This window comes from Leptinotarsa decemlineata, unplaced genomic scaffold, assembly GCF_025532065.1.
Source record: "Leptinotarsa decemlineata unplaced genomic scaffold, Ldec_3_MD MMD2_tig00004307_RagTag_RagTag, whole genome shotgun sequence".
In the NCBI taxonomy this organism is placed as follows: domain Eukaryota; kingdom Metazoa; phylum Arthropoda; class Insecta; order Coleoptera; family Chrysomelidae; genus Leptinotarsa; species Leptinotarsa decemlineata.
The window spans coordinates 19,067,240-19,086,301 of NW_027412606.1; positions in this window are offsets into that span (position 1 = coordinate 19,067,240).

Sequence of the window (19,062 nt, forward strand, 5' to 3'; positions counted from 1 at the left end):
TTTTTTGAAAATGAAAACAAATTTTATGCAGGGAAAGTAGTCGAAAATATGCAAAAACAAAAAATCATATACGAGGGTTTATAGTGATGAATAAACATCATGTTGAAAGATACACAATAACATAAATAGGACATTGTAGAAATGGAAAAAAATAGTTTGACTATCGATTTAAATTCTGATTAGTTGGGTATATATAACAAAAGCTGTATTTTATATCTTGAATTCCATTCAGGAAATTATTATGGATGATTGATATTAAATTAAATTACGATATTTGGAAATTCATTTCGTGATGAAGTGTTTTAGTAATTTCCATTCAAAATAGTATCCTTTGATGTAGACACCGGACGAGTCCACTATGTGTAGATAACCTGAGTTTTATTTGTACGACAAATCGATGTCAATAGGTGTAGTGACTTGTCCATTATAACAGGGCATGAGATGAGTTCTTTCACATATGAACATAAAATAATGATACAGACAAATATGAAAAATCGTCATAATATAATTCAAATCCATGAAAGTAAATACATGAAATGAAAATTGTTTTGACCTCAACTTCCATATTCTGAAACAAAAACACTCAGCATTCACAATTCCATCTTTTATTTTCCCATGTTGATAGTCATCAAAATTGATTCGATTATAATATATATATATATATATATATATATATATATATATATATATATATATATATATATATATATATATATATATATAGAAATATACAACTATCTTAAAATGTTGCATGAATGCACATCAAGAATTTTGTCATAGTACGGTGACCGGGGCAACGTGAAAACCTCAGCATATGAATGTTAATAAATATTGAGGGAGGTCAAGATCAACAGGTATTAAGAAATTCGTTCGGTGTTTTTTGATCACTCTTCAGAAATGGTTTCAATGCTTTCGGAATACAATGCAAATACTTTTTTCCGTGAAAAACATCAACGAGTGATGGAAATACAACTTTAGCTCAAAAAAACGATGTTAACAATATGAATGCTAGTTACTGACTGCTTGAATAAAACAAATGAGCAAACAAGTAAATTCTGCAAAGTCAGGAGATAGTGCTGAGTTGGCTTCTTCTCTGGTGGCGGCATGATATAATTCCTCCCTTCGCAGATTCAACTTCGGAGGGTTACTGGGGAAGTTGAACGGTTCGAAGTTCTATTGGTGCTTCCAAAGGTTCCTTAGACTTCGATCTGGTTCGTTGCACTCTTTGGTATATGAGGTAAGCCAGGAAGAATACCAGAATACAGTATATGACAGTCCATGCACAGGGGGTGAATGGGATCAAAAGTCTGTTCTTAATAGAGGACGGTTTATCAATTATTCTCGACATGATGTCGTGTAGCTCGCCTAATTCGATTTGGTCCAGATGAAAACTCTGGTTCAGTTTTGTTGCTGATGTTTGCTTGGGTATATTTACTTCAGGGAATAAAATCGGCTAACTGTGCGTGGATAAACGAATTCCATTGGAAATGACCTCTTGGAATGTCGTCAATTGGCAACCGTTTGGGATCTCGATTAAGAATGAACCAATCAGTTTGGTCATTTATTTTTGTTGATGACATTTCATTTCAATGGTTTCTTCAATTGGTAGGAGACCAATCCATTGATTGTATTCTTCGAGACGTTTGAATATTGATTGGGTTACATGGATATCGATTTGCTGGCAGCTGGATGGATCCTTGATGTCTATAAGCTGGATTTCACAAGGGTTGGTTTCTTTTGCTTCGAAGAGGTCAGCTTGTTCACAGATGTATAACTTCAGATTTTCATGCAAGCGTCGCTCATGAATGCGTAATACAATTCATTTTTTAGTCAATATTTATTTCGCGGTATTGACCCCCCGTATAAATAGGAGTCAAATAAAGATGGTGAAGGTTCAGTTCAGAGAAATAGGTTATTGACACAAGGAGAATATAGGTTTTCTTGGTTTTGAGTATGTAACAATCAATTTTAATTAATTTTTCAATGAAAGGTATATTTTCTAAACTAATTTCTATCGGTAATTGATTTTTCTTGAACTTAATTTCAAGAGACTCTAGTTCTTTTTTTAGTTCGTTAGTTTTCATCACACTTGAGTGCGTGATTCCAATTCTTGCAAAGAATATCGAGTTTTCTGAGTGATGATGGGCCAAAAGCCCGAAACACGTGTCTATGGTTTGCCACTTTCATGAGTGCTATGTCCGATATTAACTCCTGTTTCTATATCAAGACACTCAATAACTTCCATATTTGTATATTTTCCTGGACCCGGATGTCACGCAGGTAGCTATAGCTGCCTCCGTGGTGATTTTGATAGTTTTCTTGTGAACACGAGATCTATCAACTGAAACCACAAATGTGCGGTTGACTCCTGTTGGTGGCTCCGTGCATTTGTATTTCTATCTTTTGGTAACCAAGTGTTGCCCATCCTTACACTTGACTGCACTATACTGATGATGGGCCAAAAGTCCGAAACACGTGTCTATGGTTTGTCACTTTCATGAGTGCTATGTCCGATATTAACTTTTGTTTCTATATCAAGATACTCAATAACTTTCATATATATATATATATATATATATATATATATATATATATATATATATATATATATTTATATATTTATATATTTATTGTATATTGATCTACGAAAATCAAGTCGACTTTGAGTCAGATAAATACATTTTGAGGATGTTTCGCATTTCGAAGTCGATCGGGAGCTAGTGCAGAGCTAGTCCGTAACAGGATCTTTTTAGTGTGAATCATTTGTTAGCTAAGGAGCTCGATTATGAATTATCAATTAGAGGTATCGTATCTTATGAAAATCAAAGTGATAAAAGAAAGATTATGTCTAGATTATTAGAAAAAAAGAAGCATTCCGGGGAAAATGATCGATATGACATATACGATTGATTTTGAAGACGAAAAAATTGCTAGTGAAGGTATATTAGTATCTATCAATTCTCTTAATGATGATTCTGAAGGCAGTACTAGCGAGTCATTGTTTTTGCTACTTAAGTCAAGGTTGAATCATCTAGGGAAAAGAATCAAATGTATGGTTTTGCCAGATGATCCAAATAATCCGAACAATGATAGTATAAAGACCACGGCAAAATTATATAAGGATGAGACTTATGCAACTTGTTTGGTATTAGAAAATGACTTGCATGAAAAAGCAATGAAGCAAGAATCAATTAATTTTGACGCATGTAATAGTATGGTTATTCCTGTTATGAATATTGCCGTTTCCGTTATTTCCTATCCTTCGAGCTCTATACCACTTTCAGAATGGGGTGTTCATTTCGATGGAAATTCTAAAATTGTTTATTCCTTTATTGAGCATGTTACTGGATTAGCTGAATCAAGAAAAGTTGAAAAAAAACTCTCTTTGATTCCGCTGTAGAACTATTCGTTGGTGATGCGTTTATATGGTTTAGAGGGGTACAAGCTAAAGTTAAAGATTGGGACTCAATAATTTCACAATTGAAAATAAATTCTTTCTCCAAACGTAGATGATGATATTTGGGATCAAATAAAATCTCTCAAACAACGAAAAATTGATAAAGTTACAAATTTTATAGCTCATATTAAAAATTTATTCAGCAGATCAAGTCGACCTCCTAATAAAGTAGCAAAAGTTGAATATATTAGAAATAATTTACTTTTCGCATATATGAGCCATCTAGTGTTGATTGAAATTGATACAGTAACCAATTTACAGGATTTAGTTAGAAAGCTGGAAGATGCAAATTCAGTAATACTGAACAAGGTTAATTCTTTCAGCAGTACTCGCGAAATCAGAGAGAAAAGTAGCTGTTAATTTCCGTAATAACTCTAGTAAGTCATTTGCAAAGAGTGAAAATGATAAAAATTTCAGAAAGGAAAAATCACACGCGAAATGAAGTACAACTCTCTCCCAATGAAGAGGCTGATGATAGTGAGGTAAAAAATGACCTCTCCAACCTTCTACTACAGGTACTAAATCGCCTGCTACTTCAGAAACTATCACATGATAGAATTATGTGAAATGCACGTCAAAATGGCATATCACATGCTGGGCACGTCAAAATGGCAGACGTATGCAGTCTCTAGTAAAGGCCAAACATAACTCCCCTTCTATAGTTTCCTGTAACTCTATTGATACGGAACAAACTGCTCCTCTTTTTGTTGAGCGTAAATTTGATAACCTTACATTAGGTGAAATTATTTGATCAAGATATTTCAATTCTGTTAGATTCTGATTCAACTACATCTATTGTGGGATCAAATGGAATAGGAACAATCAAACAGTATGGTTTGAAAATATCCCCTCTGGTTTTTCAAAATATTTGTACCGCAGATGGAAAAGATCAACAAGCTCAAGGAATTGTAGAATTGCAATTTGTATTGGTACTGTATGTCAAGTTGTTCCCTCCCTTCAACACACATTGATTGCTGGAAGTGATTCTGCTAAACAATTCCAACTCTTGATAGATTCTAAAAATAATGCATGTCATTTTCAAACAAAATCTAGTGATTCACAAGAAATGAGTTTGATTTTAGACGTTGAAAAAATAACTAGTGATTTCAGTCAGAGTTTATCTATAGAAAATTCAAGTTTAGACGATATAATTCTGGCTGATGAAATTATTGAATCATTTACTTACTTACTTACTATCTTACTATCCCCCTACATGCAAAAAATTCTTAATTCTGAATTAGATGATATGATCAAACTCAAGATAGTTGAACCGTCGAAAAGTTCTTGGTCATCCGCATCTTATTGGTAGAGAAGAAAGGTGGTGAGTACCGGTTTTGTTTCGATGGTTGGTCCTTGAATGAGGTAACTAAACATGACTCTTATCCTTTGCCCCATATAGACAGGATTTCAAATAAGCTTCAAGACGCTAAATATATTTTCTCAATCGATCTCAGAAAAGCTTTCAGGCGGATTCCTCTCGATAAACAGTATAAGGAAAAAACCGCATTCAGCGTAGCAGGCCATTGACTTTTCCAGTTAACGGTGGTTCTTTTTAGACTTTGTAATTCTGCACAGACGCAACAGATGCTGGTAGATGCATTATTTAGATCCAAGTTCGAGCCAAAGATATTTGCATATCTGGATCATCTGGAATTATTATTTCAAGTGAAAAATATTCTGGAAGAACCAACCTGACCATAAATTTGAAGAAGTGTGAGTTCTACAAAACTCACTTGACATTTTCAGGCTATGTAGTCGGTGGCGATGGTTTTCATACGGATCCAGATAAGGTTTCAGTTATGTTGAATTACCCTAGATCAACCAATTCGACAGAAATCAAAAGATTCATAGGCATGTGCTCGTGGTACCGACGATTCATAAGTGGGTTTTCTAGTTTAGTGGCCCCCTTGAATACCTTATTGAAGAGCAAGAAAAAGAAGCAATCAATTTCTTGAACTTTAGAAGCCGAATCAGCATTCATTAGCATCAAAAACGCATTTACGATTCAGAGTGACGCTTGCGACACTGGTATTGGTAGTGTTCTAACACCATTTGACGGGGATGAGAAGGTAATTGCCTATGCCAGACAAGCACTCAGTCGTTCAGAAAAAAATTATTCCGTTACAGAAAAGGAATGCTATGCGGTGATCTTTTGTATTGAAAAGTATTCTCACTGACCTAAAGGGTAGTGGTCCTACAGAAAAATTGGCTCGATGTACGTTTGCGTCAGCATAACTTCCAAGTGATCCATCAAAAAGGTGTGCTTAACATAGTGCCTGATGCCTTGACAAGGATACCTTACCAAACGCAAGATATAGCCACTTTGGAATTACCTCTTGATAATCTAGATTCTTGGTTTAAATTTCTTCGGTCCCCAGGTCCCCAGATATTTATCCTCAAGGAAAAGTCGACAATGGTTTATTCTATAAATTTGTCTCTTGCCTTCTTCCAGTACACACCAATTTTTCCGATTGAAAAGTACTTGTACCCAAAAACTCGAGGCAAACTGTATTGAATATGTGTCATGATTCAGTTACTTTGAGTAATTTTGGTTTTCGAAAAACGCTAGCAAGGATAGAAGAACAATACTATTGGCTAAAAATGTCACAAAATGTTCCCAAGTATGTCCGTAAATGCGAAGTGTGTGCAGCTCAAACAGACTCGCCTTCCTCTAGTATAGATCTGATGGGTGGCAAAAAATATGCCCAGTTTCCATGGCAGATAATATCCGTAGATCTGATGGGCCCGTTTTCTAGATCTTCAAAAGGAAATACCCAACTTTTAGATGTTTGTGATTTTCTTACCAAACCAACACTGAACCTCAATGAAATTATGAACAAATCATCTTGTAACTTTGGACCAGTGTTTTGAATATCGTTCAAAGAAAGTCCATAAGATGTTTTTGAAGAACCATTGAAGACTACTCGCAGTTTTGTAGTTAAGCTACTCGCAATGAGTACTCCAAGCTGAGATGGGTGAAAGAATAATTCACTAAGTAATCCTTCACATTCTGACATATGTCCTATTCCAGAATACTTCTTTATGAAATCTGCATACATATCCCGCATTCACGGGATTCTTTGCAATCTTTTTTTCAGAGCCATAGATTGGCTGTGCTTTTGCACAGTAGATCGTTCGATTGGTATCTGAACAATAAACTTACTATCTTCTCCCCTTCTAGTGGTATCACAAAAGTTGTCTTGACAGTACCGGTCTTCTCTCGAAAAGACAGGTTTAGGATTAGGGGTAGAATCTACCCCCCAAAACATTTTCAACTGAGAATGTATGTCAATCAGGGTCATCGAACAGTACTTTTGTGTCTCATCAATGTGAGCGGACCTGACACCTTCCATCCCGTGAGAGATCTCAAAGTGTTGGTGGATCTTTTCCCAATTTGACATTACCCACACACAATAAATTATGAATGAAATACTTCTGGAATACATCTTATACATCAGAATAATATATAGGCTACAATTTACAGAAGTAATGTAAAAAGGTTGTTTCATAAGGAAGGACGTGAAAATTAAAAAGCTTATGGAGTTTTCACTTCAGTCTATTGTTTTACTTCTCATTCTCATTTCCAATTGACAAATCGTTCATTATCGATACAGTTTGCATATCCTACATAAATATATTTGTAATATTAGCAAAACGTAGTTGACCTACTTATAAATGAAAATGATTAATGTACAGGGTGTATATACATAAATAACTATTTGAAAGAATAAGTAGAATTATCTAAAGGGCAATACATCTCCCCCTTTTAGAAGAATGAACTTCATTCCGGCCGAAAATGAAAGTCATTCATTCTTACAGCTACAAAAGAAAATAGGGGCCATATATTGCCGACCATTTTAGAATTACACATAAAAATTGAACAACCTGATCTATTATTCAGTATAAACGAAATGAAAAGCTCTTTTTTTTATCCCCTTCTCCTAAAACTACCAAAAATAGATACTACCCGAAATTATTTCATTATCCATACTTATTAGTAATTCTTACTCAAATTACAGATAAGTCTACAATAATTTAATAGTCTGAACCACGCATTATTTATTTATTTTATTTCTCACTATATACAGGGTGTCCCTGGACTTCCTCTTTTCCTCTCGGGAATGTATAGATGGGGTCAAAATATCACCAGTACTTCATATAACTTTTTTTCCTAAAATCCTTCGTTACTAAGTAACGGACCCTCGAAGTTGCAAAATGAAAAATGTTTTTCTTTGATAACTTTTCAAGTGAATATTCAAAATCATCCAAATTTTGGTAATTGACTAAACAAATGAATTCCTTCGATGAGCTTTCATGCAGGAGTCAGTTGTTTTGCTACAAAGTCAGGAACGGACTACCCCTGATGGTCCACACCCCAAAACTTTGAAATGACAGATATTTTTCAATATTTTTCAACAAATTAAGGTTACTTGGACAATTTTATGAATAAAAGTACTCGTGTGGAAAGTCGATCGGAGCAACGAGTCTTGATAAAAATGTAGTTTCACTCGACGACATCAAACCCGCTCGTCCACCATTATTTGAAATGAATAATTATCAAAGCAGAAATAATAATGATAACGTCTATTCAACAACATTTATCCTGAGATGTCTACCATTATTCGAAAATATTAGTTTTTAAGGAAAATGGAAATGATAGGTAAAATGTTCATAACGAATTTTTATAATGCAAACACGTTTAACTAACGAAACTCAAGAGCCTCAAGAGCAAACAGAAATGAAAAATCCGCTACAAAAACTGCTCGATATGACCACCTTCTCTCTCTATACATTTTCTTATTCCAGGGTCGTTTCATATGGCTTCACAATGTAATGTTATTCTATTCAACAATGCATCTCTTGTGTAAATAGGTGTAGCGTAAACAAGGCTTTTTAGATGCCCCCACAGAAAGAAATCCAATGGATTTAAATCCGGAGACCGCGATGGCCATGAATATGGCCCACCTCTACCAATCCATCTATTGTGGAAAATATGGTTCAGATGGTCACGCACAATCAAACTAAAATGAGGAGGAGCGCCATCATGCATAAGCCACATATCTCTTCGGGTTTGCAATGGAACATGTTCCAAAAGTCCATTCAAATCGTTCTGAATGAACTCCAAATAAGGTTCTCCATTCAATCGGTCCTGTAGAACGAATGGTCCTATAAGATGGTTTCCTATGATACCAGCCCAAACATTCACGTTGAATTTCCGTTGGTGTTTGGTTTGCAATATCCCATGGGGATTTTCTTCGGCCCATATATGGAGATTATGAGAGTTGATAACTCCATCTCTACTGAAACCTGCTTCATCAGTGAATAAAACTCGATTAATAAAAGTCATATCCTCTCTTTGCCTATCCATGAACCAATTGGCATATTCCAGTCGTGCTGGAAAATCTTGAGGTGTCATGGCATGTACCTTCTGGATGTGAAATGGGTGGAGCAGTTGTTCCCTAATTATTCTATGAATAGTAGACTTGGATGTATGGAACTGTTCTGATAGATTTCTGATGCTCATTGAAGGATCATCAGCGACGGCTTCCAACATATTTTCCTCCAATACAACGGTACGTACAGTCCTAGGAGCGTCCTCACCACCTCGTTTTGGCAAAACTGTACCTACAATAATATCGAAATAAAACAACGTGCTCAAATTAATTATCAATTATTACATACCTGTCTCCCTCAAGCTGCGATCGACACGCTCGAATGTTTCTCTTGACGGTACCGTTCGATTGGGAAAATGCTCGGAATACAGACGACGAGCTTCTGCAGCATTACAAAATGCTCGTCCATAAAATACATGCATATCTGCATATTCATTGAATGTAAACTGTTCGGTCATATCAAAAAAATCCAAAATATCCTATAGAATATTGACAATACAATGATAGTCATATGACAACGAACCACTCAACAAAACAAAATCGCATTCCAGTTTCTCATTTTTTATCAAAACTTTCTAAAAGGTTTTTTTGTCAACATCTGTGAAAGAAATGGAACATAATTATTCCCTGGATATTTTTCACCTGATCATGTGCAGCCGTTTTTGTAGTTCATTCGTTTGCTTTTTATTAGTATAGCAGATATTTTTTCCGATGTGCGTTTTTTCAGCTAAATTTAGATTCGTGTTAAAGAATTTTTCCCATAAAATTATAATTATCAGTGAAACTCCTCAACAGTTTAGCTGTGAAGAAGAATTTGTTCGAATGTTGAGTTTCATGAAATTCAAATAACTGATCAACACGAAACGTGATTATTCCATACGTATTATGTACATACAAAATATGGAATGAATTCGATATTTCATAGTAGAGTAGCTTGTTAGTTCAAAAACACCACGAATCTACAGAACTTGATATTTCTTTTGAAAAAATATCTGCTATCACAATTGTGACTTAAACTTCCATATAAGTACTGTACTTTTTGTTTACGACTTCATTTCAGCATATTTTGTATTATTCCTGTTATAAATGTTGTTGAATTAACGTTATCATTATTATTTCTGCTTTGATAATTATTCATTTCAAATAATGGTGGACGAACGGGTTTGATGTCGTCGAGTGAAACTACATTTTTATCAAGACTCGTTGCTCCGATCGACTTTCCACACGAGTACTTTTATTCATAAAATTGTCCAAGTAACCTTATTTTGTTGAAAAATATTGAAAAATATCTGTCATTTCAAAGTTTTGGGGTGTGGACCATCGGGGGTAGTCGGTTCCTGACTTTGTAGCAAAACAACTGACTTCTGCATGAAAGGTCATCGACGGAATTCATTTGTTTAGTCAATTACCAAAATTTGGATGATTTTGAATATCCACTTGAAAAGTTATCAAAGAAAAACATTTTTCATTTTGTAACTTCGAGGGCCCGTAACTTGGTTACGAAAACTTTTAGGAAAAAAAGTTATATGAAGTACTGGTGATATTTTGACCCCATCTATACATTCCCGAGAGGAAAAGAGGAAGTCCAGGGAAACCCTGTATATAACTGCACTCTGTTTTTATGCACTGTCGTAATTTTATTGTCTTTAAGGTTTTTTAGATCACAATTGACATTTTCACAACTAACGATTGAGTATGGGCCTTTATACCAATGATCAAACTTTGATCTATTTTCGTTTGTTATCGTAACCAAGTCTCCAGGATTTAAATTAAGGGATTTTGAAGTTTGATCATATTCAATTTTACGTTTCTCCTTTTCCCTGATTAAAAAATCTCTAGCCCTCTGGTGAGAAATTTGCAAGCGGTATTTGAGCTCTAAATAATAGGTGTCAGGGTTATATACTGGGTCTATTTTGTCAGTCAGTGCGTTTGTCAGTTCGGGTCTTTTTCCAAAAACTAGTTCGAAGGGTGTACAGTTATTATATATACTGGGGGTCGTATTGTAACAAAAACTATAAAATTTTATCCATTTGTCCCAGTCTGTGTGTGTATCGTTAACGTACATTCCAACATACTCGTTAAGTACCCGATGATTTCTCTCACAGCCACCTATACTCTGATGATGGTAGGCAGTGGAGAATTTTTGTTGGATATCTAGTAGTTTACAAACTTGTTCTAATACCTCGTTTTTATATTCAGTTCCCATATCAGTCCGTATTTCGCGCATAGGACCATAAACCAAAATGAAGTTATCAACTATGGCCCTTGCGATAGTTGAGGCGTCTTTATTAGTTACAGGCGCTATAACAACGTATTTTGTTAATTCGCACTGAGCTATAACCGCATAACAATTACCGTCTGATGTTTTAGGAAATGGTCCTATGGTGTCTATACACGTAATATCTAATGGCCGTTGAGGCGTTGGTGTAATCACCAATGGTTCCCTATGACCAATTTTACCTTTATTTATTTGGCATTTTTGACAAGATCTTACATAGTTGGCTACGTCCTTAGACATATTTTTCCAACGAAACTTGGTCCTGATTTTCTTCAAGAGCCGCTTCTGTCCACAGTGACCACCAAAAAGTGGATGATCGTGGTACTCTGTTATAAGTCTTTCTTTTTCGCTTCTATTTGTGATAATTGTGGGTTCATCATATAGTATTATATTTAAATTTTTCAATGTGTTTATACCCTTTTCTTTGAACTCATTTATTGTACATATTGTGAATATAGGATCCTTAGTTTTCAATTTTAATTCATCAATATTATTTTTGCTAGCTGAAGTTTCAAGCTGAAACAACACTTTCTCTAAAGAAAAGTTGTCATTAGCAAAATGTATTGTTTCCATATCGCTGATCTTGTTATTTTGACCCAGGATTATCCGAAGATAATCTGGCTTAATCGCAAATTTTAAATGAGGGATATTTATAGTTGTACTGTTATCAGTGGTTTGAAAAACTTTTGGTTTTTTATTTTTTGGGCTAGTATTTGTCGTATTGGTCGTATTTGTATTTTGAAATTGTTTTGTCATTGAACGTGTTATAGCGAAAATTTGTGTAGATGTGGTAGGGATGTTTTTAAGGTCTTTTATGTGAATACGAGATAAAGCATCTGCGCCAACATTATATTTGCCCTTAATGTATTCTACCTCAAAGTCATATTTCTCTAGATCTAAACGCATACGCGTTAATTTGGAGGAAGGATCTTTCATAGCAAATAAATAGACAAGCGGTTTGTGGTCAGATTTTACTAAAAATTTATAACCAAAAAGATATGGCCTAAAATACTTGATTGCCCAATGTATGGCAGCTAACTCTTTTCCAATTGTGGCCTTGTTTATTTCGCCTTTTGTAAAGGCCCTCGAAGCATAAGCAATTGGCAATTCAATTCAATTAAAATTCTGTGGAAGAATTGCTCCGCAAACTTGTTGAGAGGCATCGGTAGTCACTATGAATTGTTTTTCGAAATCGGGGTATTGTAATATTTGAGGTTCCAAAAGGTATTGTTTTAACTTTAAGAAGGAGTTTTGGCACTCTTCGGTCCAAATAAATTTTGATTTCTCTTTGTTAATTTGTTGAGTGGGACTGTCAGTTCCGCGAAATTTTTAATGAAGCAACGATAATAATTTAAAAAAGCAACAAACCTTTTTACCTCATCAGCGTTTGTAGGCACCGGGTATTTGTTTATAATTTCGTACTTTGACTTGTCAGGTAAAATTCCATCGCTTGTAATAGTATGACCTAGATACACAACGTTATTTAAAATAAAATGCATTTATTAGGGTTAAGTTTAAGACAAAATTTTCTGCATAAGTCAAAAACATTTTTTGAATTAGAAAGGTGGTGACTTCTAGAACAGCCTATAACGATGAGATCGTCCATGTATAGGAAGGCTTTTTCTGGGGTTATTCCCGAAAATGCTATGCTCATCATACGAGCGAATGAGTTGGGAGAAACCTTCAGCCCAAAAGGTAATCTAGTAAATCTAAATGATTTTACGCTGGTCATCGGCACGCTTTTCTGATATATGCAATATATTGAAATTTTGTAGGTTTTCGGTTTTTATTTTAAAATTTTGAATTGTCACACTTTCCATTGTCATATTTAAGACTTTAACAAATGAGCTATTCGGAGATGCAATACTGCTGGCTATAAAAACTCCTGGAGCCAATTCTTGGTTTAAGATAACTACGTCAGATTTTATATTACATAATTGCTCTGCTTTTCTTATAACTTCGCAACGAGGTAGAATAATAAGTGTATTATTATATGGGCTATTAAAAATTAGCAAAATTACTTCGTTATTACAAATCTGCATAGAAATAGTCCAGTCATCGTAATCTAATTTACACTTATGCTTAATAATGGAGTCCCTTCCTAATATACCATCTACTGGGATCGGAAAATCACTTTCCACTACTTGAAAGGTGTGATATACATAGGAGTCGGCGAGGAAAATTTTTGTGACGGTAGATGCAATGGAACTTGTACTACCTTTTGTGACCCCTTTTATTTGGACGTTATTTGCCCTGTTGACTATTTGTTCAGGTTTGATTTTGTCTCTTTTAAAGAGAGATATGTCCGCCCCTGTGTCAATAAGCAAGGTAACAATTCGATTACCTGTCATTTGGGTTTGAATAATTACGAAATTAGAAAGAGAAAGGTCTACGTTCAAAATATTTATTGATTCCTCAAGGGACCCTTTTGGGAAAACTCTATGTTTTCCGGCTGATGCCCAAAGTCTTTGAGTTCTCCTTCATATGCTCTAACATATCTACCGCCTGCTTCCCTGGCTCTAGGATAACCATAGTTAAATCTATTTCCCCCAAAATTTTTATTGTATTGGTACCGGTATTGATTGTGCGATTGAGCGTGAGGTTGTCTATTTTGATTGCCACGAAAACGATTGTTATGCGAAGCCCTATAGGCCCGTCGGTTATTGTTATAGTATCCTGAAAAATTACCCCTGAAATTTTGCCCTTCAGTGTATAGAACATTGGCGTTATTTGGAACATCTATTTCCACAAATTTAGTTAGTGCTTCTCGAGTATTAGAGAAAGTGCCTGCTTCCATTATTAGCCTGACTTTTTCAGAATTAGTGTTAGATTTGATGGTTGTGACAACCGTATCGGTGCAATAGGTTTCTGCTCTATCCGCGGGTACTCCCTCACTTATATAGGCCCTTTTAAGATTTCCTATGAAAATTTCAATTTCATTGGCATATTCGGAATTATTTTTGTTTGTTTGTTTCAAATTAAGAAGTTTAGAGGTAACTGATTTTGAGCTTTCTGTTTTTATACCGTTTTTAAGTTTGTATATGATCTGAAGCAAAGTCGTATCATTGTCGGTAATCAAGTCTCTAGCTCTACCACTTAGTTTAGTTTTTACGTAAGCCACGGCATTTGCCTCATGGCCCCTCAGAATTTATATTGAGAAGTGAGAGTGCGTCTAGTTATAAATGAAAATGAATAATGTACAGGGTGTATATACATAAATAAAAAATAAGTACAATTATCTAAAGGGCACTACAGTAATATTGACGTGCGCTGCCTATACCGTTGGCGTTACATGAATATGTATCGTAAGATTGTTTATGTTGAATATTCCCAATTGAAAGTCCGCGATAGTATATATCCACATCTTATGTGGTAGACACTATCTGCAAAATACTGTGACATAAATACAATTGAATTTTATTTTTTTTTTCAATGCATGTTTGTGAATAACTGTCAAATTCTTATAAGAAATGATACAATTGTCGTTTTGAGTATATACTCAAATACTCAGATAAACTTTATTTTTTACACTACGTAATTTGGACAAATCGTTTGGAAGTTATCATGATAACTTTACGCGAAACGGTTAGCCAATACGCATCGCCTCTACTGTGAGACGATGGAGACGATGCGAGGGGTTAGAAGATGGGTCTAAGCAATGACATTTTCCTCTACATCTGGCAAAATTTCATTTTATTCAGCATCCCTCATTCACCCCTTCGACGCACGCAACATTTTCAACATTTCCATGTGACATAGCAGATGAAAAGTAGGCAACATATCGCTATCTTTTATTTCTCTCTCAACGAATTCGTCAACCAACCATTTGACGTGCTGCACGTATAACGAATATATGACTTAGTACTTTTTAGTTTACCGCCATGTTTGTTGTTTCTCTACACCTGACGTCATCCCTTTCTAACTCATATCCACGTAGATTGCCGTTTGTCTCACTCTCACTCACGTCAACTGATGAAATACTTTTGACATGCCTTTTTGACATGCATCAGTGATTGTTATTTTCTTTGTCAGTATCCCAGTATATTTCATTTGTTGTGCTCAAGTGATGGTCCGACTTCATAATTTCACCCCGTGTAGTGTCAGATCACTATCTTACACATCTACACGCAATTGATTTGGTCCAAGAAGCGGCACAGCATGAATCCGAAACGTCGTTGTATCTCCAGAAATAACAAAGTTAACTTGCTGAGCGCGCGCGTCTCTGTATTCTTCAAAACAGTCATTATGTGGTATATAGGGCATTCGTCGTTATGGAACATAGATTAAATTCATTCTTCATTTGAACAAGACTCTAATGCTTGTGATGTTTTCCTCAATCTAATTGAATCGTTTGACAGTGTGGAACATTTTTTTCAGTACAAAAGCTGTCCGATCATGGAATCTGATAAAGCTTTAGATCTCATGAAATCGTATTTCAGCAACAGAAAATAGAAAGTTCGTATTAAACACTTTATCCAGAGGACAAATTGAACTCTGTCGAGTACGAATAACTTTTTTCGAGATCAATTGCCTAACACCAAATTGATATTTTTGCACTCGACGCGCGTTTCGCCAACAAAGTTAGCATCCTCAGGTGAAGAAAATTGATCCTGAGGATTGCTTACTCTGTTGGCGAAACGCGCTTCGAGTGCAAAAATATCAGTTTGGTTTAGGGCAAAGTTATTCAACTTTCACACCGAAGGTTCCAATCTCATCGTTATTTGACGAGCACATTGAGCATCTTGCAGAAAAACTTGATAGCAAATGTTGAGCAATTCGAGTTTTAAGAAGTCATACAGCTGCACCAAAAACAGCATATTATGGAACTATCCATCTTTTTCTTGAATACAAAGTTATATTGTGGGGTAGAAGTACTCGTTTGGATTGCATTGTCATTATGAAAAACCGTATAATGAAGACTGAACATAAACTTGAGAGACTCTTGTAATATTTTCAAAAGTACTAATTCACTTACCTACTACTTATGGGAGTACTATTCATGTTTGTATTATTCTTGTGTATGACAACAAATAAAAATTATCATTCATGAAAACATCTAAACATCTACGAGTACTCTGCTAGGCACAACTCGAACCCCATTTTTTCTAAACATAAAATTAGAAATACAGAAAGAGGTCCACGCTATGTGGGCATCAAATCATACAATCATTCATGAATGACAGTCAGAGGACACGACAGAGGGAATATTTTCGAGAATATAGTTTTGGGTTTGTTGCAATAGGTCTTGATATATGTCTACTCAAAATATTCCACGAAACTTATCTCGGAATTGATGATGATAATGTACCATTCCAAATTCTAGTTATTGATTTTCTTAAGAGCGATGAAATGATGAAAAATTTAAGGCAAGGCTGTCAAAATAGAGCTTCAGAGCGATGAAACGCTTCATTCAAAATAATTAAATTGATAGCGATGAACCTGACACCATCTATGTGTCATTGACGAAATTCAATTTTTTTATATAAATGCATGTAGCTGAGAATATTCCCGGTAATCATTTTTACGAACACCAACGGATCTGAAAATTTTCTCAGATGAATGTCAATTTTTTAAAATCAAACTTTTCATTTTCGAGCAATATTAATCGAGTAACCAGCAGTAGATGGAATTACTCGTGCTGTTGATTCGTTGTTGCTCTCAGGATATTGCTAAATAACAATTTTTTTTCTTTCGAAAACATTTTTGCTCTTTCATCATGAGGTGAGTCACCTTCAAAGTTTTTATTGAACGAAGTTTATCGATTGAATCTTGAGGAAACATGTTTTGATGGTACATAATATCAGGGGCTCCAGAAAAGCTTCATTGTGAACTGTGTTTCATTATCCAGTTCTACTTCTCTAATTTTATTTTTGAAATTGCTGGGATTTTATGAATGAGAACATTGGTGAACAAACTCACAACACCAAAAATAACTGGGGAATCCATTTTCCGGATTTGTAAACCATTTTTCATTCTTCAATAGTACCAGACATCACTTTTGTGACTCTTTTCATTTTTAGAAGGATTTTTCCAGATTTGGAAAAAAAATTAACAAATTTGTGATACGTAAGTCCGGTTAGTCTAGGTAAACTATTTTGTTGTTCACTTCAGGTGAACCAAAGATATGAGAAGGTTTGCTATGGTAGGAAATACTTCAAGTATGTTTTGTTTTTATAAGAATGATTTTGGGTTTGGCTTCAGTCCTGTATATCTTTTGTTTCACTGCTTTTGTTGAATTGTTTTTCAGTAGCATTGGTGGTATATGTATTGTCTATTCCGTATGTAGCTTCTAATATTAAATGCGTTTTCCCTGAGAATTCATTATATAAAATATAAATATATATGAAAGGATTTCAATATTACTGCCTGGTCTGGGAGATGTGAATGCCATACTTTTGAAAACACTAAGTATACTTTCAACTTGATATGATTCGGGAAAAACAGTAATGCAATTAGGTCTGAAGTCACCAGTTATTTCTATAGGTAAATTCTGAGCTGTGGATGAGGAGTAGGGGTGGATAATGGTAATGCATTCACCAATAAATTCCTTTTATCGTTTTATCAAGATCAGAGTAAGTATTGATGGCTTAGGGTGGTGTGAGGTTTGAGAGCGGGTGAGAATAGAGAGTGGAAGTGGCGTTGAGGATGGGTTTTCAATGTGAGAATTGGTAGAAATGGACATTTCGAAGAGATTTAAAATAATTCAGAATAACTATTATACAAAGAATAATAATTTATCATATTTTCGAAAATTTTTGAATACAAGACACCTCTTTACTTTTCATTGCCACTAGTGAAGTGAAACAAGTTTGTGGGAAACTAAGGGTCAATAAATGTCTTGACGGATTACAAGTGACCGGTCGTGAACAAATCCTTTCATTTTGTTATGATGTCGTTTGGAATTTCATCTGAAGGGCTCGTGGAAACTATTTCAGTATATCCTGAAAATAATTTGAATATTTTCTCAGGAATGTGAAAAATTCAAAATTCAAGATCAAAATAGATATGGATCTGTCGTATGACATTACACCGAGAATTCACGACTTGTTACTCGGCACATTATTTTTTATTTCTTCACGTGGTGCTTACCCATCTCAACCCACAGATGGCAGTGTGATTCAAATCGTGTCTTGCGTTGTAGAAATGTTCGTGACTCTGAAATTTTTTTTCAGTCTCACTGATTGAACGCTTCAACTCTCTCCAGAATATCCATTCTTCTCGATGTTTTTCAAACAATTTCCACTTCCAGCGCAAACTGCGTCAGTATAAAAGTATTTTCAAATTTGGCACTGACAGTTAACAAGTGAAAATTGACAAGTGTCAAACATTAGTAGCCCTGATTTGTTAACATTTGAATATACCGACATATCGATAAGTCGCAGAAGACGAGTGGGCTTCATTAGGGCGAAACCCTAAGAGGTCCACTGAGGGCGAAGCTCCGCTCATAATGAAGAGTTTGCTGTGGAGTCCTGAGAAGCTTCGGTGGCCACATAAAAGTATTAAGACGGTACCGTTGGGAGGCCAAATGACTGTCCTGAAACTAGATTGTGCATTAATTGAATGAGAAATGAGATGTTTTGAAAATTTAAGTACAGTTAATGTGAATGAATAATGTTCCAGATATTCTCTTCTCTCTATCATATTCTTCTATTTCGAATTGATGATTTGGTTTTTGTTCATGTTCATTCTTGAATCATCCCGAATTCTGAGATTGGAGTTATCAATTCAATGATTTCAGCAACATCCATAATTTCTAATGTCGAGTAAAAATAAGTTAGATTCTCGTAGAAATATAATTAAATGATATTTATTCTTTTATGAAGTCAAAAAAGTTATCGAAGTAATAAAAAATCACATCAGCTGCCCATTGAATTCGTTACGTGCATTCCAGAATTTCATTGAATGAACCATGTCAGGCATTAACATTTCACTGG